At 43.5% G+C, this 22,380-nt stretch overlaps 1 protein-coding gene across 1 annotated transcript in view; it reads right to left on the bottom strand.

The window, feature by feature from the left end:
- The window catches only part of KCNH1 (potassium voltage-gated channel subfamily H member 1), a 535,460-nt gene that overhangs the window by 420,459 nt on the left and 92,621 nt on the right, over nt 1-22,380 (bottom strand). The gene's annotated exons all lie outside the window — the stretch shown is intronic.

Genomic DNA, 22,380 nt, shown 5'->3' with positions numbered 1-22,380 from the left:
CTACCTAGAAGCTTTTTTACTGAGCTCCGCAGCCTCTTTACCTCGTTTGTTTGGAAAGGTAAGAAACCACGTCTAGCCATGGCTTTGTTGCAAAGACCCAAACGACTGGGAGGCCTTGGCATCCCCAATATTTTACAGTATTATAGAGCTATCGCTCTGCAGCGCATTCTTGACTGGAGATTTCACACCTCCTCTAAATTATGGGTACCCCTTGAGAAGACAATGGCAGGTTGTAATCTATCTTACGCACCGTGGGTCCCTCCGAGCGATAGGAGTTTATTAGATTGGGTGTCCCCACCAACAACACATGTCCTCAAAGTTTGGGACACGCTAAATAGGTCCCTAGCCCTAGCCCCCCCAACATCACCACTGGTGCCTGTTGGTGGTTCCATGGTATGAAGAGCCAGTAACCTTGTAAACGGAGGAAGCAGGAGTGCAACCATGGCTGCAAGCACCTTATAGAGGAGGCTTTGTGGGACCAGTCACAATGCTGGGGGGGGGGCACCGCTGGAGTTAGGTAAGTATTACAGCTCTATTCTCCACCCCTAGACACATCAAGCTATTAGCCCTTGCAGTATGGATGGGCGCTCACTGTAGCTGTAGTTTTTTCTTGTGCTTGGAGTTGGGCTTTAAAATTTATAAATGCTTGTTGAACCTAAAGCTCTCCAGACTAGTTTTGCTCTGTAAAGTTCACAGAAGTGTTTATAGAAATGTATTCCATTGCTTCCAGGGAATAAAAAAATATGATTAAACAAAGAGACAATTCACTTTCAAATGTCCCCTGGATGTTCACTTGATTTCTAGCACAGTGTAATAGTCTGCTATCCTGACTCAACACTCACAATTCTCACTTCCAGGGAAATTGATACAAATACACAGAGGAGAGAGCCAACATTTAACACGACGAGCAAAAGAATGAATTCAAATGAAAAAAGCCATTAAGGGAAGTGTCACTTGCAATCTTTGCTGTAGATTTTACCATGCAACCAGAAAAAAATGAGAATCAAAATCTATCTTGTTTCTTTTCTTATATGTGCATTGCAAGCAAATGTCACAAATATGGAACTGTTGTAGAGTAAAACTAGTGTAAAGAAATAAATACAAAACAGTTTAAGCTGATCACTAAGGACTCGGTCAGAGGGTTGTACAGCATGAAGAGCCTGCGTAACTGTTAGCAGTTGTGCACCGGAGGGTTCTGTAAAGCCCCCACATTAGGGTTGCCACCTGTCTGGGATTCACCGGGACAGTCCAGGTTTTGAATCATGTGTCCGGGTTTCAGGCAGACTGAAACCCGGACACATTATTCAGACCGGTCTGTGCCTCCCCAAGCAACCAAGAAGATAGTCCCACACAAATCTGTTCCCATCTGGGAGCTGTGGGCGGTTGTCTGGGGGCAGGTTTCGGCATCAATGGGGGCAGGGCAATGACGTCAGCAAGAGAAATTTGGCCACACCCACATTTTGCTGTGGCACGCTATGCGCACCACATTACTATTCACCTTGGGGCACCCAAAGGTGTCCCAGGCTTCTTGGGTTTGGGTTTGGCTTGAAGAAAAGGTGGCAATCCTACCCCACATGCACATTGACGTACAGATGCACACAATCATCTTTCAGAACATACGTCGGTGCACATGTGGTGCATTATGCAACCCTCAGCACACAACAGTGTACAGCTGCCTCTTCTAACGCATTTTAATGGGTGGCTGTATGCGGTGAGGTCAGATCCTGGGAATGTCATTATACAGGCTCTGCATGCTGCATGGCCCCTGTACAGCCATGTTCATGAAGCCTTAAATGAAATCTAAACACAAAAACAAAAATGTAATATATTGTATCTTACCAACCCTTAGATTAGGTGGCTGCAATAGTTTTCTTTTTTTCGGACTAAGTATATTTTCTGCAGGTACAGAAAAAGTCCTTTTGATCCTGTCTAGAACCCTACCTCCTTGTAATTTCCTGGCACTGACCTAAAATCACAAACAATGGATACAATTCACTAAGCGATATTTTACCGCATCCGAGTATGCGGTAATATAACGCACAATGTTGAGGGAAAAAAAACTCTGTAATTCAAAAAGAAACTCTCCTTAAAATATTGCATTCGTTATCTTTCCAAAGTATGCCAAAGTTATCGCAAGCATCTGATATGATGCTTTTCCAAAAAAGTGTAAGGCAGCCAACATTTTAGTCATGGCTGGTATGGCATGGCCTCTCTGTGTTGAGGGCTCAAGGTACCCTATGAGTTTGGTATAAAGCTCCATGATAAGTGGCTTGGATAACCTGAACTGCTTGGATAACCTGAGCTTCTGCAGGGTATCAGCATCTGTGAATTGATCCAGCAATGTGAGCTCCTTAAAGCATCTTTCCTTTAAAAGGACCACTTGAGATCTTCTCTTGCTCGTCTTCTGCATTGCCTTAAATTCCAGAAGACTGGATTCAAAGGGCTCCATCAGCTTTGCTATGATGCCTACCACCTTCCAGAAACAACTGACTAAAATTTATCTCACACCTGCTCCAGCTTAAACTTTCCCACCTATTTTTTAAACTAATCATTGGGGGGGGGGGTCTGACCATTGCCATAGTTATCGCAAGCTTGGACCGGTACTTAATTACATGCATTTATTTATTTAATTCCTTTTGTGAATTGACTTTAATGCCTTTTTATTCGTTATTTAAAGCGGGGGTCCACCTATCTATCGTTTTTTTTCTTTTGAGTTCATTCACAAACTTTTCTTCTCAGCATTACATACTCACATATTGTGTGTAATATGTCCGCCTGTGTCAGATTTCGTTGGAAAGAATAACTTATATTATTCACTGCAGGCGGTTTCCATCGTCATTGTGGGCATTTGAAGCCCACAAGCATTTATTTCCTGGATGCGGTGAATGCTGTGCTCCCAGCATCCACCGCTTGTTCCCGCACATGCTCAGTGGCATCCTGGGAAGCCTGAGACTAGCTCCCAGGAGACTGTGCGGAGTCTGGGAGAGGCTAGAAACACGGCTACTCCCACGGGAGGAGAACCAGGAAGTGCAAAGAAGAATAGAAAAATAAAAGGTAATTACGGCGATTCAAATTTTTTTAAACGGCATGTCAGCATCTAGGCAAGGAAGAGAATACATACAGATATTGTTCAAAATTTGGGTGGAACCCCGCTTTAATAAGTGTTTTTGGTGTTGGTGCTTAATACCGCATACAAGCAATAGTGAATAGTGAATTTACATTTTCATTATCGCATGCGTTATATGGTCACGTGACAGTCATAACGCATGCAATAACCTTTAGTGAATTGTGCCCAATGTCACCAGCCTTCCCAGTTCTCTTTGGTGAAGCGTGACATTGCTACTCCTTTACAGACACAGTACAGTATATCTACAGATTAGGGGACTTCTTTAGACATGTTTTAATGCCTTTTTTCATGGTTTCATCCACTTTCCTCTCCAAGATGTCCAACATGTTTTCAAGTACCTTAGGGTACGTGGAGAGATCTTGGGACAAGTTGTACTCCATATTTCCATGTTTTCTTCCACTGTCCTCTCCAAGATGTCCAAGATTTTCCCAAGTATCTTGGGGTACTTGGAGACATACTGGGACAAGTTACATTGCCCTATTTTCATGGTTTCATCCAGTGTCCTCTCTGACATGTTTCCAGGCACCTTTGGGTACTTGTGGAAATATTGAGACAAGTTTAAATGCCTTTTTTCTATGGCTTCATCCGGTTTCCTTTTCAAGATATCCAAAATTTTTCCAAGTATTTTGGGGTGCCAGAGGATATCTTTGGACAAGTTTTAGTGCCTGTTTCCATGGTTTCAGCCAGTGTCCTCTCCAAGATATTCTTAAGTACTTTGGGGTACTTGGGAACATCTTGGGACAAGTTAAAGTGCATTGTTTCCATGGTTTCATCCATTGTCCTCTCCAAGATGTTTCCAAGTACCTTAGAGTACTTGGAGACATCCTGGGACAAATTTTAATACCTTTTCCATGGTTTAGGATGGGTTCACACTTATGCCAGATGCTGCTCGCAGCAGGGGTGCGGTGCAACCCTGTTCACCGTTTCAGGCCCGAATTTTTGCCTGAATTCAGACCTGAAATGGAGCCAAAGACACATAGGACCCCTGTGCAATCTGCTCCACAGCCGTCCCGGAAATGTGTGAACTGGCTCCATGTCTCCTATCTCCTATCATGCAAATTGGATGCGGAGAAACCCACATCCAATTTGCATAAGTGTGAACCCAGCCTTAATCCACTGTCCTCTCCAAATGTTTCCAAGTACCATGTACTTGAGGCTATCTTGCGACAAGTTGTAGTGCATTTTTCTGCATGGTTTCATCTGCTGCCCTCCCCAAGATATTCAAGATATTTCCAAGTACCTTGACATCTCCTTTTTTTTACATGGTTTCATCCAGTATCCCTTTCCAAGATGTCCAAGATATTCTCAAGTACCCTGGAGTACTTGGGGATGTATTGGGACAAGTTGTAGTGTCTTTTTATTTTGCATGGTTTCATCCAGTGTCCAGTCTCCATTTTCCCTGATGCTACCTATTCAGAATGCTTTTAGCAAACTATAGATGTGACCTGGTTACTTCTGGGAAAGGTTTTTTTCTGTCTCAGATCAAGTCACTATTTTGTAAGTGCAATTTCATCATTTTTTTTTGTACCTGCAATATTCAGTGTGCTCTATTTTGCTTTCTCAGTTATATTGTCTTTGGCAATATCCAAAGCTTCCATGGATTAGAAGTCTTGCCTATGGAACAGTGAAGCATGGTACATTTGAAGGTTTTGTTTAACAGTAAAACCTGACAGGGGTTCTAAAGCTGCTGATACACTAAGTGAATTTTGGCCAGACCTAAAAAACTGCATACAATTTGATCAGTGCATGGCACTTTTGACACCACTCTGCCGAACATCCTTCAATTGAAAAATGGAAGAGCCAGGCAGAAAATTTTTGGTCAAACAGCGCCTGTATTCACTCTATGGTTGCATGGCCAACTTAAAGCATTTGTTAACCCAAAAAAAAAGATCCTGTTCCTTTAAAGAATGGTATACAGCACAGTGCTTGTGCTGTTTAATTTGGCCCCTTCTATCACCTGTAATACCTGACTGATCCTGCCTGGCTATGCCCTCCCCTTTGTAAACAGACCACGATATATCATGGCTGCTGAGCCCTCACACCGTGGTCAGTTTACGTCTCCCCCCCCCCCCCCCGCCTGTCAGCTCACAACTCCTGCTGCTCAAATAACGTTTATATCATCATACCACCCCCTCTGTGTCCTAATCCTATGTGAGTGATTTATAATAAAAAAAAGCCTGCTATACCTCATTTCACAGCACTGCTCGGCACCTCTCAGTGATCACGTGACCGGCCAGCTCTCTCTCTCCTCCCCTCCCAAGTGACATCAGCGGGGGAATCTCAGCCCCGCCCACTGCAGCTGTCAAATAGGGAAAGGAGAGAGCCGGCCGATCATGTGATTGCTGAGAAGTGCTGTGAAATGAGGTATAGCAGGCTTTTTTTTTTTTTTTTTTTATAAATCACCCATACAGGGGGACACAGGATTAGAACACAGAGGGGATGGTATGAAGATGTGAAAGTGGCTTAACAACCAATTTAATTCTTCTGTAGTCTATCCAAAACTGAAAACAAAGATTTTGGCTTGGAATACAATTTTATTGCACTGGGATATAACTTTGCAGTGACAAGTATTTAAATACACAACATATTGAATATCATGTCAAAGAGCACACTTGCTGCATTGTTATACAGACACTGCGTACATCATGCTTGTCGTGTCTGCATGTAATCACGTGCGTTCCTTTTCCTTTCAGTACCAAGGACAGCGAATGCACTTTGCTACAAGGTGCATACAGTGCTGAATAGAGAATTGTTCCTGCTGATGTAATGTGAGAAATTCAGCTTTCGTTAAAAAACGTTTACACACTCAGGTGTCCGTTTATGAAGCAGTGAAATCTATTCACTGCTTCGTTCTCCGGCATTCACAGTGAAGAATCTTCTCCTCTGTGTGCCAGTTTATGAAGCGGTGTAGATCGCTTCACCTTTGGAGGAGTGAAGTGATCTACAAATGCTTCAAATAGTGGAGAACGTCCCCTGATACTGGAATCTCGTGAGACTTTACGAGATTACAGCACCAGATGTCAGTTTATCAAGCAGTGATAAATTATCACCGCTCAACGGCGTGGATTAATGTTAATAAAATAATGTGTCCCCCTACATTATACACATATGTATACACACACACACACTATATATACATGTATATACACACGCATGATATATATATACATATACACATTATATGTATATATGTATAAATATGTATACACATAAATATGACAGGGGGACATGCTTACAGTGTTGGGGGGTCTGAACGAGGCATAAGGAAGTTAAAAATCTTCCTCCTTCCCCCTCAGATCCCCCCAGATTTCCTCTTCACTCCCCGATTCACCACCTCTGAGATGGTGAACCTGGGAGTGTGAATTCTGACACAGATCGCCAGTGAAGCAGTGAGATCACCGCTTCATAAACTGGCCGTTACTGTGTCATTCAATGAGGATTCTCCGTGTGTAGAGATAATCGGCGGGAGAACAAGTTCAAACATGTTCTCCCCCATTATCTCTGTTTCATAAACTGTTTATGGACTGTGATCAGCGGTGATCCTCGGGATCACCGCTGATCACTGCTTCATAAACGGACACCTCAGAGTCCCGAGTTGGCTTAAAGAAAATTTATATTAAAGCATAGTGATGACTTAATGGTTAGCAATAATGCCAGGTGACATTGGCAATCGGCTTGTTCTACACATATTTATTGAACCTTAATTATCAATACCAATTCATTACAGAAGTGAAAAGGAAGAAGTTCAAGTAGAACTATAGGCAAGGGAGGGTTATAACCGCTGCCAGATTTTTTTTCACCATCTGTGTCCCATTGCAGAGATTTCTTTTCACTTCCTGTCCCATAGCCAAACAGGAAGTGAGAGGACATTAAGGGAATTCCATGGAGACCCCCAAGTCACCAGAACTAGTGTCCCCATTGGAAGATTTCTCCTCGATGACTTTTCTGGGGACAACCCAAATATTGGGATTCTCTTTTACTATCACTTTCAATGATAATGGTGAAAAAGGACATATAGAGAGGGTGAATCTCCCTAACGGGGGCACAGTCAGCAATAAAAACTGACAGGGGTTCTAATCCCTCTCCACTCTATCCAAAACTAAAAGAAAAGTTTTGGCTTTAGTTATACTTTAAGTAGTAGATTAGTTACTACAAGCATTTCAGGCTTAGGGAATTTCTTCTCCAGATCTGTTCATAAATGAGATTAATTGGCCATCATGTGTGGTAATGTTGGATCTTGCAACTCTTGTATTTAGAGCTTTGGACTACAGCATTCCTCTTTATTGAGTGTTTAGGAAGCAGATACACCACCCTTTGTAACAGCATATGTGTCATGTATTTATGTATGACCAAAAAAACAACCTAAAACAGAACCACTCATATGCCCCAATAGGTTCTTCCAGACCAGGGGTCTCAAACTGGCGGCCCTCCAGCTAATGCAAAACTACCAGTCCCATCATGCCTCTGCCTGTGGGAGTCATGCTTGTAACTGTCAGCCTTGCAATGCCCCATGGGACTTGTATTTTTACAACAGCTGGAGGGCCGCCAGTTTGAGACCCCTGCTCCAGACAGCTGTCTGTGCGGCTTCCAGGAGCTAGTACAGGCTAAACACAGGCTTCTCAGGCTCAGTAAGGACTACTAGAAAATGGCGCCCATCCGCACTTTGTCTAGGCACGCTTGTGATCATGAATTATTACATTATTGTAATAAAACAGCTTCAGCTTGGTCCCCATCCATTGGAGAACCCCCTCTAACATGTTTCACCCAATGTAAAGCCTAAAGTAGAACTATAGGTTTTTATTTTTTTCATTTTAGCTAGAGCAAGGGAAAGTTATAACCCCTATCAGATTTTTTTTTTTTTGGTCATCTGTGTTCCATTGTGGAGATTCCCCTTCACTTCCTGTCCCATAGCCAAAGAGGAAGTGAGAGGAAATCGCTGCAAATTTAGGTAATTCCTTGGGGACCCCCAGGTCATCAGAACTTGTGTCCCTATTGGAAGATTTCCCCGCTATTACTTTTCTGGGGACAACCCAAAATGTTGGGATTTTCTTTTACTTTCACTTTCAATGATAATGGTAGACAGGACAAATAGAGAAGGTGAATCTCCTTAACGGGGGGGGGGGGCATTCAGCAATAAAAACTGACAGGGGTTCTAATCTATCTCTACTCTATCCAAAACTAAAAAAAAAAATGCGTTTACTTATACTTTAATCTTAGAATAGGCCCTAAATTGGGCTTATTCTACAATTCAGTATAAATAAATGTATTTATATAGTTACATTTATTGATTGCATGTGTTAGCTTCCTATTTAGTTCATGTCTTGGCTGGGATTCCATTTCCCTTCCCCCATTCTGCTACAAAAAAAAAAAAAAAAAAGAGTGTTTTATTGTCATCCTGTACGTCTCAAGGATTTCCCCCCATTTCCTGTCCTAGTGACATGTTGTCTCCAGTTTTGGCTGAAGATAGACTTTAAAGCTGAACTCCAGGCAAAAAGCTACATACTCAGCAGAAATACCCATATAAGAGCTGTTTTACCTTTTACAGGATTTGTATTTCTATCCATCTAGTGGTGAGATTGGAAACTGTACTTTATCTTCCATCAATGAAAAGTGCTCTGTGAATGGAGGAGGGGGATGTTTCATTCATCTGCCCATCCACCATTCATAGAGCATTTTTAATTGGTGGAAGTTATAGCACAGCTTCTATGAACAGATGAGAAGAACGGAGGTGGGCATAGTTGGCACTCCTAACATGTGCCTATGACATGTCCAATGGTCTTATTAACCCTCGTAGCACCGGAAGATTACCAATGCGGCATATTGGGGGTAGTGGGGTGGCAAAGTATAGAAGATTTCAACTTCAACTAAGACATCAGCCACCAGCACAATGGACACTTCTCAGTGATAGTCATTACTGCCCCTTGTGCTGATTTTTTTTCTTTAAACGTAACCCCTTCCCATCCGCGCTATAGCCGAATGACGGCCACAGCGTGGACCTACATTGCCAGGAGGCCGTCAATAGACGTCCTCCCCTTTGCACGCTCCTCGTGCGCTCTGTGATCACCGAGTCAATGAGACTCGAAAGATCACAGATCAGAGTATCCCGGCCCCTTACCATGTGATCAGCTGTCAGCCAATGACAGCTGATCACGTGATGTAAACAGAAGATCGGTAATCCTTTTTTTTTTTCTCCTCATGCAAAATCCGATCACCGGCTTCTGTGAAAGGCACATCGGTCCCGAAGAGGAGGAGGCACAGCCCCCTCACCTGTGCCCACCAGTGCCGCCTGTTAGTGCCACCTGCCAGTGCCCACCAGTGCATATCAGTGCCACCTATTAATGCCCACCAGTGCCACCTATCAATGCCCACTAGTGGTGCCAATCAGTTCCTCATCAGTGCCACCTAGCAGTGCTTCCTATCAGTGTCACCTACCAGTGCCCATCACTGCCACCCATCAGTGCCCATCACTGCCACCTATCAGTGCCTCCTATCAGTGCCCTTCAGTGCCTCCTATCAGTGCCCTTCAGTGCCTCCTATCAGTGCCCTTCAGTGCCGCCTTATCAGTGCCCATCAGTGCAGCCTATCGGTGCCCATCAGTGTAGCCACATCAATGAATTAGAAAAATTACCTGTTTGCAATATTTTATAACAAAATTTTCTGTTTTTTTTTTCATTTTTTTTAATCAAAAAATAAAAAACCCAGTGGTGATCAAATACCACCAAAAGAAGACTCTATTTGTGGGGAAAAAATAATAAAAATGTCATATGTGTACAGTGTTGTATGACCGCACAATTGTCATTCAAACAGTGACAGTGCTAAAAGCTGAAAATTGGTCTGGGCAAGTAAGCAAGTGGTTAAAAAAAAAAAACAATTCTTAAACTTAAAATTTTACCTAAACATAGGATGTATGAATGAATACAGAGCTGCAATAATTTGTGTCTTTTTTATCTGCCTGGAGGTTAGCTTTAAAAAAGTTTGCTTTGGTATCTTCAAACTGCCGAGACAATTACAGCAATAAAGGGATGCTCAATAAAGAGGACTGGGGAATAATGACAAACAACTCTGCATCACATAACGTTCATTACGTAAATTTGTAAATCAGAAGCAGCAATGCTATATACAGCACATTTGTGAGATCAGCCACTGATGTTGGACGAGAAGGCCTGGCTCACAGTCCAATCTAGTTCATCCCAAAGGTGTTCTATCGGGTTGAGGTCAGGACCCTGTGCAGGCCAGTCATGTTCCTCCACACCAAACTCGTTCATCCACATCATTATGGACCTTGCTTTGTGCACTGGTGCGCAGTCATGTTGGAACAGGAAGAGGCCATCCTCAAATTGTACAAAATTGAAATTGTCCAAAATGTCTTTGTATGCTGATACCTTCCCTTCACTAGAACTAAGGGGCCAAGCCCAACCCCTGAAAAACAACCCCACACCATAATCCCCCCTCCACCAAATGATTTGGACCAGTGCACAAAGCAAGGTCCATAAAGACATGGATGAGCGAGTTTGGGGTGGAGGAACTTGACTGGCCTGCACAGAGTCCTGACCTCATCGCGATAGAACACCTTTGGGATGAATTAGAGCGGAGACTGTGAGCCAGGCCTTCTCATCCACATCAGTGCCTGACCTCACAAATGTGCTTCTGGAAGAACAGTGAAAAATTCCCATAGACACACTCCTAAACCTTGTGGACAGCCTTCCCCGAAGAGTTGAAGCTGTTATACAGTTGCGGCTGGTGTTTTTTTTTGGGGGGGGTGGTTGAGGTGCCCGCCTGCTGTCTGCCGGTCCGGCATTTACCCCATCTATTTGGCGGGCATCCAGACAGCGTGCAGCAGCCATCCGGGCCACAGCTCCTGTGTCCTCACCTTCTTGCTTCCGCCATGCGTCTCCTCCCCTCCTCCTAGGCCTCCAATAGGATCGCCTGTCCTTTCAGCCAATCGGGTGACAGGTCTCAGACCCGCTTCCTGATTGGCTGGGAGGAGGATCAGTGTTACAATAGCGAATATTCATTTGCTAATTTAACACACCTGGGTGGGCTCGTAGCGCACTCTCTGCGCCCTGAGCCCACCCTATTTTGAGCTGGCCCTATTCTGGCTCTAATCAATACTTAAAAAAAAAAACACCCCCGCCATATGAATGCATGCGCCTGAGGTCCTGCAAGGGGCCGGACACATGGATGGGGGGGCGGCACTGGATAGGGGGGGTGGCATGTCCTGCAAGGGGCCGGATGCACGGATGGGGGGGGGCGGCGCTGGATGGGGGGTGGCGTGTTCTGCAAGGGGCCAGACGCATGGATGGGGGGCGGCACTGGATAAGGGGGGTGGCGCCCGTGTGCCCTCAATGGATGGGCCGCTCCTGCTGTTATAGCTGCAAAGGGTGGGTCAACTCAATATTGAACCCTACGGACTAAAGCCCCATACACACTATCAGATTTTCTGCTGAGTTTTTCCTTCAGATTTACCAAAACTATATAATATGAGGTCAAACCTTAGGAGTTTCAATGTGTATGCAATCAGGCAGGCCCTTTCACTACATGGTTTTGGTAAATCTGAAGGAAAAACTCAGCAGAAAATCTGATAGTGTGTATGGGGCTTTAGACTGGGATACCATTAAAGTTCATGTGTGTGTAAAGGCAGGTGTCCCAATACTTTTGGTAATAGACAGTACATGGGAAAAAGTGTGCCTGGAGTCAAACTATTCTTGTGCAAAATGTACAAAATCTCATTATCACACTTATAAAATAGCCCCTAAATAAATCTCACGACTTTCGCACAGCTACTTTGTTTTCTGGACAGCTTTCGCTCCCTGATTGTTTCCTGGAATCGTTCTCTAAATGAAAAAGCTAATTGCCGCGTTCCTATTCCACATCGTGATCATCCAGCCAGAAATTCATATAAAGTTGCGTGTTTCAAAACCACTCAACAAGAAGACATTAGCAGCAGCCTGAACAGATCATTTAGCAGGATGCAAACTACAGCATGGGTAGAGGCAGACATCTATTCTTCAAGCTCTGGATGACACGAGCTTCCCCTGATCTGAATCTGTTTTCTGAAGAGTCCGCTGAACACAATAATTTGGGGCACTTTAGCTGAATTGGCCATTTGAAAATAACAGTTTCAACTGCTGTAATAGACAATGATAAAGAATGATGAAAAACAGGCTGACACCCCAACCTTGACATTAAAGCTTGTTTAATGGCCATGTACAGTATATTTATACAGGATTAGGACAATGAGATTTCAGGTGGTGTAAACAAGCACTTCTTTTTTTAACCCCTTAATGACAAAGTAAAAACAAACCTTAAAGCGGAGTTCCAACTGTATACAATTTTTTTTTTTTTTAAGATTAATATCTTTGAATTAGAACTATATATATATATATATATATATATATATATATATATATATATATCACGTTTTTATGATCTATCGCCACTCGATTGCCGGTTTGCAATCAAAAGATATCTTTTTTTTATTGTCTCCTGGCATTTTCCAGTTTGCTTGTGGGCATGTGAAGCACTATCTTCTGGGATAAGGTGCTGCTGAGCGACCAGCATTCACCGCCCATTCTCGCGCATGCGCAGTGTGTTTAGCTCGCAGCGCTGTCAACTTCTGACGTTGCCATCACAACGGGCGGGGTCGTCGTTGTGATGGCAACTGTCGTCACCGCATCACTTTCGGTTTCGGAATATCGCGATCGCGAGCGGCTGCCATCCACACTGACTCCTGGGAATTATGACACAAAACTCATAGGAGACAGTGCGCCGCCGAATATGACGGACATATCCGTGGGTGGCAGAAGCCGGAAACTAGATGGAAAACAGCAGTATCTGGTTAAGGAGACAATAAAAGAAATAAAATGACAATGCTTTACCTATATGGTATAATAATCATTTAGAGAAAAAGTTCTAAAAGTGGGTGGAACTCCACTTTATTGCTTGAGTGGAGATTTGCAACTTTGACATGTCTTAGTAAAACTTTACATATCTTTGCAAGTACTTCTTTTAAAAGGGGTATCGTGTAATGCAGCTAGACCCCACAAGCATAGCTTCCAACTGTCCCTGATTTCGAGGGACTGTCCCTGATTTGGAGCAATGTCCCTCTGTCCCTCATTCCTCCTCATTTTGCTCTGATCTATATAGTTGTATATAAAATGCACTTTTTATCTTTCAAAAAGTGTTTCCCAGAGCTAAACCTTTCATCCAAATTCTAAATTGCTGCATTTGTAAATTTTAACCCTTTCATGACTAAGCCTATTTTTGAAATTTGGTGTTTACAAGTTAAAATCCGTATTTTTTGCTAGAAAATTACTTAGAGTTCCCAAACATTATATATATTTTTTTAGCAGAGAATCTAGAGAATAAAATGGCGATTGTTGCAATATTTTTTATCACACGGTATTTGTGCAGCGGTGTTTTAAACGCAAATTTTTGGAAAAGGGACACTTTCATGAATTTTAAAAAATCCAAACAGTAAAGTTACCCCAATTTTTTTGTATAATGTGAAAGATGATGTTACGCCGAGTAAATAGATACCAAACATGTCACCCTTTATAATTGCACGCACTTGTGGAATGGCGACAAACTATGGTACCTATGAATTTCCATAGACGACGCTTTAAAAAATTTTTACGGTTACCAGGTTTAAGCTACAGAGGAGGTCTAGAGCTAGAATTATTGCTCTCGCTCTGACGATCGCGGCGATACCTCACATGTGTGGTTTGAACACCGTTTACATATGCGGGCGCGACTTCCGTATGCGTTTTCTTCGCTGCGCGAGCTCGCGGGGACAGGGGCACTTTAAAAAAATTTTTTTTTTTTTTTTTTTTATTTATTTTTTTACTTTATAAATAATTTTTTTTTTTTTTTTTTTTTTACTTTTATTGCTGTCACAAGGAATGTAAACATCCCTTGTGACAGTAATATGTGGTGACCGGTACTCCTTATGGAGGGATGGGGGGTCTAAAAGACCCCCCATCCCTCCTTTACACTTCAAAGTATTCAGATCGCTGAAAACGGCGATTCTGAACACTGTGTACTTTTTAAAATTCGGCGCCATTGGCAGCCGAGTAAACGGGAAGTGACGTCATGACGTCGCTTCCGCGTTTACAACGAGAAGGCTGGAACGAAGCCACTCACAGCTTCGTCCCAGCCCGCCCCCAGCCGCCGAAGGCAGCCGAATGGACACCGGGCCTCCCGATCGCACGGGAGGCCCGGTAACAGCGGCGGGAGGCAGCGGGAGGGGGGGGATGTCCCCTCCCGCTCCTCCGGTATAACAACCGAGCGGCTTTTAGCCACATCGGTTGTTATACACGGGTAGCTGATCGCCCGCTGTAAACAACGGTACCGGGATCAGCTGCGGGCATCATCCCGGTATAACCCCGGAAAGCCAAGTACGCATATCTGCGTACGGTCGGCGGGAAGGGGATAAAAGCCAATATAAAGGAATAGCAGTGTTAAAAATTTAATTAACCTTTTTTTTAAAATTAATTCTCCTTTAAGGGGGCGTGGCAAGGGGCGTGTCCTATGCCTACCTATGTTTGCTAGTAGGTGTCCCTCATTTCCATCTTGAAATGTTGGGAGGTATGCCCACAAGTATTGAAGAGTATATAGTGCCAGTGACCCAGAGTACAGAAACCAGGCGCTGGCTTTTCCAAAGTAGTCTGCCAGCAGAGCTCTGGGAAATTCCCACGGAGATGCAACCAAAGGGTGCCCAATGGCAGCATGTTCTTGAGTATGGAGTTAACGATAGACAAATGTTATGATGAAAGGGAAGTATTATAATGATATGAGGATTAGACCCAGATGTGCTGAGCAGTACCAGGTTGGGGGAGAAGCCTGAAAAGTGTGCAGTGTTAACCACATGGAGGAGTGGGAGCATCAGTGTTTGGACCTACAGTGGAAATAAAAAGTCTACACACCCCTGTTAAAATGTCAGGTTTCTGTGATAAATCCTTTCAGAACTTTTTTCACCTATGTGACCTATAAAATGTACTGCTCAGTTAAACAACAAACTGAAATCTTTTAGGGGGAGGGAAGTAAAAATAAAAAAATAAAATAATATGGTTGTATAAGTGTGCACACCCTTAAACTAATACTTTGTTGAAGCGCCTTTTAATTTTATTACAGCACTCTGTCTTTTTGGGTATGAGTCTATCAGCATGCCACATCTTTACTTATTTGGCAATATTTGCCCACTCTTCTTTGCAAAAACACCCCAAATCTGTCAGATTGCGATGGCATCTCCTGTGCACAGCCCTCTTCGGATCAACCCACATGTTTCCAATGGGATCCAGGCTCTGGCTGGGCCATTCCAAAACTTTAACCTTCTTCTGGTGAAGCCGTTCTTTTGTTGATTTGGATGTATGCTTTGGGTCATTGTCATGCTGAAAGATGAGTTTCATCTTTGTGTTCAGCTTTCTAGCAGAAGCCTGAAGGTTTTGTGCTAATATTAAATGGTATTTGGAACTGTTCATAATTCCCTCTACCTTGAAAGCATGATGCTGCCACCACCATGCTTCACGGTGGGTATGGTGTTCTTTTGGTGATGCGCAGTGTTGTTTTTGCGCCAAACATATCTTTTGTAATTATGGCCAAAATGTTCAACCTTGGTTTCATCAGACCATAACACATTTTCCCACATGCTTTTGAGAGACTTCAGATGTGTTTTTGCAAAGTTGGATGTTTTTCTTCGTAAGAAACGGCTTCCATCTTGCCACTCTATCCCATAGCCCAGACATATGAAGAATATGAAAGATTGTTGTCATATGTACCACACAGTCAATACTTGCCAGATATTCCTGCAGCTCCTTTAACGTTGCAGTAGGCCCCTTGGCAGCCTCCCTGACCAGTTTTCTTTTCATCTTTTCATCAATTTTGGAGGGATGTCCAGTTCTTGGTAATGTAAAAAAAAGGCTGGATTCACACCTATGCATTTTTAGTGCTTTTTTCATTTTGCAGATTTTCACTACAGTCCATTTAACATGGTTTCCTGTAGAACTTGTTCTGTGGTGCAAATCTGCAAAATGCAAAAAGCACTAAAAATGCATAGGTGTGAATCCAGCCTAAAGCCCCATACACACTGTTTCCTGATAAAAATGTATATGCGGCAGCACAGAGCAGCCTTATCCTCATTGCCACATACACTATATTGTCAAAAGTATTCCAGAAGACTAGAATACTTTTGACAATATAATGTATGTGGCAATGAGGATAAGGCTGCTCCGTGCTGCCGCATATACATTTTTATCAGGAAACGTTGTTATTGACAGAAGATTGGATATTTCTTTGCACCCTTCATTGGAGTGTCACACCTTAAAGTGGTTGTAAACCCGGGCACCAAAAAATAAATAAATAAAACCCTGCAAAACAAAGGCATAATGAGCTAGTATGCATAGCATACTAGCTCATTATGAATTACTTGTCCAAGAACGAAGCCTCTTGGAGCCACAGTACAACTGAAGCAACGGCATGTACGTGCCATTGCTTCAATTGGCTTAAGTGCACATGTGCACGATGACGTCGGCACATGCAAATACAGGGATATCTCCTAAACCCTGCAGGTTTAGGAGATATCCAGTGCAGCTACAGGTAAGCCTTATTATAGGCTTGCCTGTAGTTTAAAGTGGTTGTAAAGGGTTTACAACCACTTTAAAGTAAAACAAAAGGCAAAACTTGTTTGTAGAGAAGGATAAGAACACCTGTCGTTTTTATTGCTGTCTGGGCCCCCGTAAGGCTGTTTTCACACCGAGGCTCTTAAAAATAGCGCCTGCAAAGAGCCTCTCCTCTCACTCGCTCGAGTGCTTTCACATTGGGACGGTGCGCTGGCAGGACGCTAAAAAAAGTCCTGCAAGCCACATCTTTGAGGCGCTGTATGAGCGGTGTATACAACTGCTCCTACAGCGCTCCTGCCCATTGAAATCAATGGGCACCGCCACCGCTGCAGCGGCGCTTTGCAGGCGCTCTTAACCGTTTTTCGGCCATTAGTGGGGGTTAAAAGTGCCAGCGGACAAAAAGCACCCCGTTAGCGGCCAAAAAGCGCCGCAAAAACTACGGTAAAGGGCCGCTAAAAATAGCAGTGCTTTACCACCGACGCCCCCAACGCCCCAGTGTGAAAGTAGCCTTAGTGAGAGTCACCCTCTCTATTTGCCCTGTTTACTGCTACCACTGAAAGCGAAAAGAAAATCACAAATTTTGGGTTGTCGCCAGAAAAGTAATAGAGGGGAAATCTTCCAATGGGAACACTAGTTCTGGTGAGCTGGGGGTACCCAAGGAATTCCCATAATTTGCAGGGATTTCCTCTCACTTCCTGTTTGGCTATGGGACAGGAAGTGAAGGGAAATCTCTGCAATGGGACACAGATGGTGAAAAAAAATCTGACAGGGGTTATAATCCTCCCTAGGTCTATCAAAAACCAAAAAAAAAAGTTTTGCCTATAGTCCTACTTCAAGAAATGAGAAGGGATAGAACAGCTAAAAGGAAGTTAGAGCCCTTGCACACTGGGGCGGTTTGCAGGCGCTATTGCGCTAATAATAGCGCCTGCAAACCGCCCCGAAAGTGCCGCTGCTTTCATTCCAGTGTGAAAGCCCCGAGGGCTTGCACACTGGAGCGATGCGCTGGCAGGACGGTAAAAAAAGTCCTGCTAGCAGCATCTTCGGAGCGGTGAAGGAGTGGTGTGTATACCGCTCCCTTACCGCTCCTGCCCATTGAAATCAATGGGACGGCGCGGCTATACCGCCGGCAAAGCGCCTCTGCAGAGGCGCTTTGCGGTGGTATTTAACCCTTTCTCGGCCACTAGCGGGGGGTAAAACCGCCCCGCTAGCGGCCGCATACCAACGGTAAAACGCCGCTAATAATAGCGGCGTTTTACCGCCGACGCGCCCCCCGCCCCAGTGTGCAAGGGCTCTTAGACTGCTGCAATGTTCATAGCACCAAAGGGTATTTATATTCTGTAGCTGTTAGACCGCTGCTTAGTGGAAATACTTTTCTTGCCTGTTCAAGCAATCTTTGGTTCTACCTGTGAGAATAAACTGTTATTTCTGTAGGAGTCTTAGCTATACTCCTGATTTTTGTGTGCTACTTAAAGAGTAAGTCCACTTTTGTTAAGAATAAAACATTCTCCTCTGGGTGATCTATGTACATTACAAGGATTTTAACAAACGTTGCAGATTCCTACCTTTTTTTATTCTGAAGGAATAGCTGTGTGTTTGTCTGTGTCCAAGTGAATCTGTATAGGAGTGGTTTTCTAATTATCAATCAGCTGCTGCACCTGCAAGGCTCTAATGTGGAATGTAGCAGGGTCTGTGTCCATTTATGTGATTTCCCCTTTGGGAGTATCTCACCAAAAATTACATTACATAAATCCGATTTGTATCTTAGTGCAGACTTCTGGGAAAATCAGTAAGCCAATCACACAAGCAGGAAATTGCATCTCGGGGGGGTGTTCTGTATGCCATCTGTGTACAGAACGCCTTCAGGTAACCATATTGCATTGTATTTTGCAGAAAATTACGGAGCTGCAGAATGAAAAAGAAGGGTAATTCCTAATAACATTCAATTACAATATGACTCATGTTGCAATTGTATATGCTATATATTATTTTTTTATTTGCTATTTCATGTTTATTTTTGAACTTACCCTTTAAAGACTTTCACCACCTAACTCCAAGACCGTAAAAAACAAAAAAACAAAAAAAAAAAAAAGCAATGCATGTTAACACGCATTACATGCGTTAGTGTGTTGGAGTGCCATTCATGGTGCTAAAGCAACACAATACACAGTATTGCGCTATTATTCATTGTGGTGTAGTGTGTTACAATAAATTGTACATGTCCATTATTTTCAACGTTTTGGTGCGTTGCCAGTCCATTAGTTAAAACAGCTGCCTTAATGCAACAGACATTAGCATGTGAAAAAATTGCATGGGAATGCAAGTCTATTAATGCAATGTATCAGGGTACCAAGTCTGAAGTAGCATAAATAACCAAATCTGTCTTGCATCAGCCTCCCCGCACAGCAGCATTTAAGGGGAGGAAGAGAAAATCAATGCTCTATTGCTCACAGGAAGCAGGGTTACAGAAGGTCAGAGCATAGAATGACCTCATCCGTGAGCTTTTGCTCAATTATTGAGTCACAAGGTGCGACAAAAGCTATAAATCACAATTGCAAAGTAGTCTTCAGAGTCATCCAGCCTTTGGCTGTGCTGTCTGCAACTGCAAATGCAACCGGGCACAGTGAGACTGCAACTGGGCACAGTGAGACTGCAACTGGGCACAGTGTGACTACAACCGGGCACAGTGAGGCTGCAGATGGGCACAGTGAGGCTGCAGATGGGCACAGTGAGGCTGCAGATGGGCACAGTGAGGCTGCAGATGGGCATTGTTTATTGGTAGCTGCTGCATTTTCCCACCCTCGGCTTATACTCGAGTCAATAAGTTTTCCCAGTTTTTTGTGGTAAAATTAGGTGCCTCTGCTTATATTCGGGTCGACTTATACTCGAGTATATACGGTAAATAGCCATGGACCAGCAGCATTCATATGTAAATAGAGGCAGCATTCATATGTATATCATGCCCCCCTGAGGTCATATCCAACATCCCCTATACTGAATGCTGCCACTGGGGAGATAAAGGGGCATCCTTGAAAGTCCTGTCTACAACTGTGGTCATTCAGCCTAACATCAGCCTGTTCTGCAAAGGTAAACAAATTGGTGGGGGAACGTAGCGTGGGGTGTGCAGAGGTGGGCAGAGGAGGGATTACAATTTGGGGGCACAGGTGAGCAAGGAGGAGATGTAAAGAGGTAAGGAAGGTGCAGAGCAGCCCAATTATTTGCTAAAAATGCAGAAGAAAGTCCCTAACGCTTTTTCAAAATCACACATGTCAGTAGATGTGTGATGGTGTCATTAACCTCCCTGGCGGTATGATTATTTCAGATTTTTGATGCTGAAAGCGGTACAATTATTTTGCATGGAAATTTGGCGTTTTATATTGTAGGCCTGTAATTCTTAGGAATAACTCACTTAAATCTGTCCAAACAAGAGTCTAGTAGATTTCTCAGGTATGATAAAGTTTGAAACACAAAATCATAAATTATAATATAATAAATAACTATAAATATTTATACCAAATAAAAATATAATAATAATAAAAATTATTCAATAATGTAATCAAATCAAAAACACTGAAATTTGCTTAGTTGCAGAATTGTCGCTGTCATTACTTTTCAGTGTTTGATGACGGATTTCCCCACAAATCACTATCGCTCAATTTTGCGAGTGATTCTTACGAGTGATTCTCTTCATCTTTTTCACTGTTTTCTAGCTGGTCTAAAACCACTTTTGATGTAAAGGGACTGTTTTGGTTGCTATGGACAATTTCCAGTTTCCAGGCAGAAAGAACAGTTTTTATAATATAAAACTGCATGCAGGGCACTGGACAAACCACTAGGGACAAAAGGGAGGTGAAATAATTTCATACAGTAATGTAGTCTGTAAGATCAGTATACTGTATGTATTGTGTGTGTTTCACTTTTTGAATTTGGCGCCGTTCTCCGTCCCCGTGCATCGCAACGCTCACAGGGAACGGAGCCCGGATCTGCGATGAATCGAGCGGAGGAAGAGCTGCTCACACTGCGGGGAGACATCGCAGGATCCAGGGGACAAGGTAAGTAAGCTCTTCCTGGATCCTGCGATGTGATCCTGAGCCTGGCTCGGGGTTACCGCTTTTGGTTTTGAAATTTCACCCCGAGCCACACTCAGGAACACCGACAGGGAGGTTAACAAATAATGGCACTGCTATATATCTGCTAAAGGGCAGTACATTTCTGTGGTGTCAGGAAAGAGATTTTGCATGCATTCTTGACACACACAAATGTGAACGCAGGTTAAATGTCTCAGTTACATTGGTGGTCAGTGTAAATCTTCTCATTACATTGGGGCTTGGTGTAGAATCCTTTCATTCACACTAGTGGCCAGTATGAGGGTCCCTCTTACAGTAGTGGTCAGTGTAAATCCCCTTTACATTGGTGGTCAGTGTAAATCTTCTCATTACATTGGGGCTTGGTGTACAATCCTTTTAATCACACTAGTGGCCAGTGTGAAGGTCCCAGTCCTTACATTGGTGGTTACTGTGAATGCTTCTATTACATTAGTGGTCAGTGTAAACCCCTATTACATTGGTGGTCAGTGTTGAAACTCTTTATATTGGTAGTCGGTAAAAACAAATCAGCATTGCCATTGATCACACCCTCCCCTCCCCCAGCACTGCCACTGATCCCAGGAGTTCTAGGATCCCTAGGAGTTTTCTGTCTATTGATGGGTCCCCTCACCACCCCAGTCCATGGTGTGCAGGTAGGTGGAGAGTGATATTGCATGGGGGGGGGGGGCCCAGGAAAATGTTTGCCCAGGGTCCCACCAACAATAAAGACGGCCCTGCTGGTAGAGGTACCTGGATCACAAGACTGACTTAAAAGAATTATATATCCTTTCACAGATAAGACAGTTCTTGTATATGTATCTCAACTGGATGTTTAAAGTGGTTGTAAAGGCACAAGGTTCATTCTATGCATGAAGGTAAAAAACTTTCTGTGTGCAGCAGCCCCCCCCCCCCCCCCAGCCCCCCCGTAATACTTACCCCACCCCTCTCTCGATCCAGCGATGTCCAGGAGAGCCTTGCCTCTCTGGGGACCCTCACTTCTAATTTGGCTTTTGGCCCATGGCTCCCACTGCTGTCAATCACAGCCAGTGAGCCAATCTTGAGATGGAATCTTGAGATGGAGGTGGCGGGGCCGAGCAGTGGCTCCGTGTCTGAATGGACACACAGAGAAGTGGCTCAGCTCGGTGCCCCCATAGCAAGCTGCTTGCTGTGGGTTTAGCCGGCAGGAGGGAGGGGCCAGGAGCGCCAACGTAGGACCCAAGAAGAGGAAGATCCGGGCTGCTCTGTGCAAAACCACTACACAGAGCAGGTAAGCATAACATGTTTGTTATCTTTTTTTAAATAGAAAACAAGACTTTAATCTCACTTTAACTGTTTTCCTGAAGCTAAGATTTAAGTATAGGTAACCCCTCACCTTGTAAAGCAAGCCATTCAGTTTAAAATAGAAATGAAAGGCAAAACATTTGTGTATATATATATATATATATATATATATATCATTATAACTACCTTTGTTTTTATTTATTTTTAAAAGTGATCACATACCCTCTGTTTTCAGCTGCATAAGGAGCTCAAAAAGCTATGGGAGAAGTAACAG

Source organism: Aquarana catesbeiana, linkage group LG04 (genome assembly GCF_042186555.1).
Source record: "Aquarana catesbeiana isolate 2022-GZ linkage group LG04, ASM4218655v1, whole genome shotgun sequence".
NCBI lineage: Eukaryota > Metazoa > Chordata > Amphibia > Anura > Ranidae > Aquarana > Aquarana catesbeiana.
This window is presented reverse-complemented; position numbering and strand designations above follow the sequence as displayed.